Below are 4,782 nucleotides of genomic sequence, written 5' to 3' on the forward strand. Positions count from 1 at the left end.
TCCCTCCCCCTTCCTTTATAACTGAATGTTGGAATTAAAAAGGCGGGCTTTGAACATGAAATCGTCTTGGCCCCATTCTTTCTTCCACCCCGTCTAGATTCCTCTCTTTTCAGCTCGAACTGCCATTCTCAGTTGAACCGTTCGTGGTGTTGTGGACTGCGGGCAGGCCGCAACAGGCGAGCAATGAATCAGGAGCTGACATGCCACATCAGGTGCTGAAACGCCATGGCTGAGGGCTATATAAGCAACGCCATTTTCTAGGGTCTGGGTCTTCCCTCCCGAAGAAGCAATAAAGCTTTTTGTTGCAGAAGATTCCGGTTGTCTGAGTGTGTTCTTGCGGGTGAGAACGATAGCTTGGGATACCAATCCACTTTCCCTCCCAGTTGCCTCTCTCCCTCCCCACTTGTGATTGCTTTCTTCTCTCTCCCAAGTGTGCTCACTTGGGAACTTCAGCTTGTTGAGACTTTTGAATTCTGTGGACTATATCTTTTGTATACTATATGGGTTGTTTTCTTTTTTCATTTTCTTTTTTTTTTTCTAATATCCACCTATTAGTGAGTACATACCATGCATGTCCTTTTGAGTGAGTTACCTCACTCAGGATGATATGTTCTAGTTCCATCCATTTGCCTGCAAAACTCAGGATGCCTCATTCTTCATAGCTGAGTAGTATTCCATTGTGCCAATGAACCACATTTTCTGTATCCATTCTCTGTCATGGGACATCTAGGTTGTTTCCACCATATGGCTATCACAAATAAGGCCACTATGAACATAGTGGAGCAGGGGCCCCTGTGGCATGGTTGGGCATCTTTTGGGTATATTCCTAAGAGTGGTATGAGTGGTATAGCTGAGTATTCAGGTAGTCTATTTCCAATTATCTGAGGAACCTCCAGATTGATTTCCAGAATTGTTTTACCAGTTTGCAATCCCACCAGCAATGGAGGAGTGTTCCTCTTTCTCTACATCCTCTCCAACATGTGTTGTCACCTGAGGTTTTGATCTTAGCCATTCTGACTGGCATAAGGTGAAATCTCAGGGTCGTTTTGATTTGTATTTCCCAGATCACTAAGGACTTTGAACATTTCTTTAGGTGTTTCTCAGCCATTTGAGATTTCTTGGCTTAGTTCTATACACATTTTTTTATTGGGTTGTTTTGTTTTTGGACAGAAGCAGCTGACCCCTGTAGTTGAATTAGGGAATACTGAAAGAAGCTAAGGAGAAGGTGATTTTGTAGGAGGACCAGCAGTCTCAAATAATCTGAACCCCCAAATCTTTCAAATACTGGACCACAAAACAGACAGAATGGACCAGCTAATATGAGACTCCCAAAACACATACAGTAGAGGGCTTTCAGATCTGTGTTCATTCAGAGATGAAGCACCTAGCCCTCAAAAGACTGGAGGGGCCAGGGAGTTTAGAAGTCTGGTGGGGTGAGGAGTAAGGGAATCCACGTGGAGATGGTGTGGGATGGGGTGGGGTGGTTAGGAGGTGTAGATGTGGATCAGTTGGAGGGTGGATGGGGAGAGGCAGGGAATAGAATACGGAGTGTAAAAAAAGGAATTGCAAATAAAATTAAATTTAAAAAATTAACCAACTTAAGTCCAGAATATAACATCTAATCATAAAACCATTTACAAGATAAAAATATCACTTCTTAAATAATCAAAATTGCATAGCAAAGATTCTGAATAAGAACTCTTTGGAAATATAAAGGTCACCGAAGCATTCATGAGCAAAAACAAACAAACAAAAAAAACCCACAAAAGTGCACATTGGATTTTCATATATGAGCTTAAATTATACTATGAAGCATGGAAATGTTATGATTGTGTACCATTGTCTAAAATAATATATACTAGAAGATGTTGATTTATGTCCACAAACTTACAGTGCCCTGATTTTCAAAAAAAATGACAAAATAGCATATGAAACAGAAACAGAATCTTTAACAAATGTTGGTAAATCTGGATGCCCCCATGAAGAATTAAATTAAAACCTTATCTCTCATCCTTTAAAAAAATCAACTCCAATTGAATTAAATACACTAAATATAAAATTTGAAACTAATAAACTGCTTGAATGGTTTTTGAGTTTTAACCAAGTTTACAGGACTGGGTATAAATTATCACCTGTATGAGAGACATCAAAAAATAGTTCCCATTAGACTATAGCCAAGTCTGTGTATGGTACTGGACACATCTTGTCAGGTAGTTTTGAATTTTCCCATGCAAGTTCCATCAATGGGTAAGGCCATTGAATCCTTTTCATTCCCAGTGTCTTGAGCAAGTTTTAGTACAATAAATGGTATCAGATAAAGGGAAAATTCTTAGTCAATTTGTGATTGATTTCTCTGTGGCCTGACAGAAAAATGTGTTGTTTATTCATTAACAGGAACTTTCCAAAAAGATATAGTGGGCAAACAGGGAGAAAGGCAAAAGTCTGGTTGGTTATAGACACATCTGCATCACTGACCAACAGCAACATATATGTACTTACAAATATGTTTGTTAAATGTCTAATAACCATTGAATTCAGTACAATAGTTTTAATAATTAGTCAGGAAATGGATATTGTAGTCATGGAGATATAATTTAAGGATGTTATGCAATATTTATTTTAAGCATTAGCTTTCTAGTTATATTTTACTATGACTTAGAAATAATTTTTTTAGATAGTTTCTTCATTTACATTTCAAATGCTATCCCAAAAGAACCCTATACCCTCCCCCATCCCTGCTCCCCAACCCACTCACTCCTACTTCCTAGCCCTGGCATTGCCCTGTACTGGGGCATATGACCTTCACAATACCAAGGGCCTCTCCTCACATTGATGGCTAACTAGGCCATCCTCTGCTACATATTCAACTAGAGACACAAACTCTGAGGGGGTACTGGTTAGTTCATATTGTTGTTCCTCCAATAGGGTTGCAGACGCCTTTAGCTTGTTGGGGACATTCTCTATCTACTTCATTGGGGTCCCTGTGTTCCATACAAAAGATGACTCTGAGCATCCACTTCTGTATTTGCTAAATACTCGCATAGCCTCACAAGAAATAGCTATATCAGGGTCCTGTCAGTAAAATCTTGCTGGCATATGCAATAGTGTATGGGTTGGTGGTTGTTTATGGGATGGACGCCTGGGAAGGGCAGGGTCTGGATGGTCCTGTCTTACATCTTAGCACCAAACTTTGTCTCTGCAACTCCTTCCATGGGTATTTTGTTCCACATTCTAGGAAGGAGTGAAGTATGCACACATTGGTCTTCCCTCTTCTTGAGCTCCATGTGTTTTACAAATTGTATCTTGGATATTCTAGGTTTCTGGGCTAATATCCATTTATCATAGAGTACATACCATGTGTGTTCTTTTGTGACTGGGTTAACAAAATGGGGATGATATCCTCCAGATGCATCCATGTGCTTAAGAATTTCATAAATTCATTATTTTAATTGCTGTATGCTACTCCATTGTGTAAATGTACCACATTTTCTGTATCCATTCCTCTGTTGAAGGACATCTGGGTTCTGTCCAGCATCTGGTTATTATAAATAAGGCTGCTATGAACATAGTGGAGCATGTGTCCTTATTACCAGTTAGAACATCTTCTGGGTATATGCCCAGGTGGGAAATTGCTGGATCTTATGGTAGTACTATGTCCAACTTTCTGAAGAACTGCCAGACTGATTTCCAGAGTGCTTGTACCAGCTTGCAATCCCAAAAAGACTGGAGGAGTGTCCCTGTTTCTCCACATCCTTGCCAGCATCTGCTGTCACCTGAAATTTTAATCTTAGCCATTCTAACTGGTGTGAGGTGGAATCTCAGGGTTGTTTTGATTTGCATTTCCCTGATGATTAAGGATGTAGAACTTTTTTTTCAGGTGCTTCTCAGCAATTCGGTATTCCTCAGTTGAGAATTCTTTGTTTAGCACTGTACCCCATTTTTTAATAGAATTATTTGATTTTCTGGAGTTCATCTTCTTGAGTTCTTTATTCATATTGGATATTATTCCCCTATCTGATTCAGGATTGGTAAAGATCCTTTCCCAATCTGTTGGTGGCCTTTTTCTCTTATTGACATTGTCTTTTGCCTTACAGAAGCTTTGCAATTTTATGAGGTCCCATACTTTGATACTTGATCTTACAGCACAAGCCATTGCTGTTCTGTTCAGAAAGTCTCTCCCTGTGCCCATATCTTCGAGGCTTTTCCAAACTTTCTCCTCTATAAGTTTCAGTGTCTCTGGTTTTCTGTGGAGTTCCATGATCCACTTAGACTTGACCTTAATACAAGAAGATAAGAATGGATCAATTCAAATTCTTCAACATGATCACTGCCAGTTGTGTCAGCACTATTTGTTGAAAGTGCTGTCTTTTTTCCACTGGATGGTTTGAGGGACTTGTTAAGGATCAAGTGACCATAGGTGTGTAAGTTCATTTCTGGGTCTTCATTCTTTTTTTTTTTTTTAATATTTTTATTAGGTATTTTCCTCAATTACAATTACAATGCTATCCCAAGAGTCCTCCATACCCTCCCCCCCCCACTCCCCTACCCACCCATTCCCACTTTTTGGCCCTGGAGTTGCCCTGTACTGGGGCATATAAAGTTTGCATGTTCAATGAGCCTCTCTTTCCAGTGATGGCCGANTAGGCCATCTTTTGATACATATGCAGCTAGAGTCAAGAGCTCCAGGGTACTGGTTAGTTCATAATGTTGTTGCACCTACAGGGTTGCAGATCTCTTTAGCTCCTTGGATACTTTCTCTAGCTCCACCATTGGGGGCCCTAT

Source organism: Mus caroli, chromosome 2, assembly GCF_900094665.2.
Source record: "Mus caroli chromosome 2, CAROLI_EIJ_v1.1, whole genome shotgun sequence".
In the NCBI taxonomy this organism is placed as follows: Eukaryota; Metazoa; Chordata; class Mammalia; order Rodentia; family Muridae; genus Mus; species Mus caroli.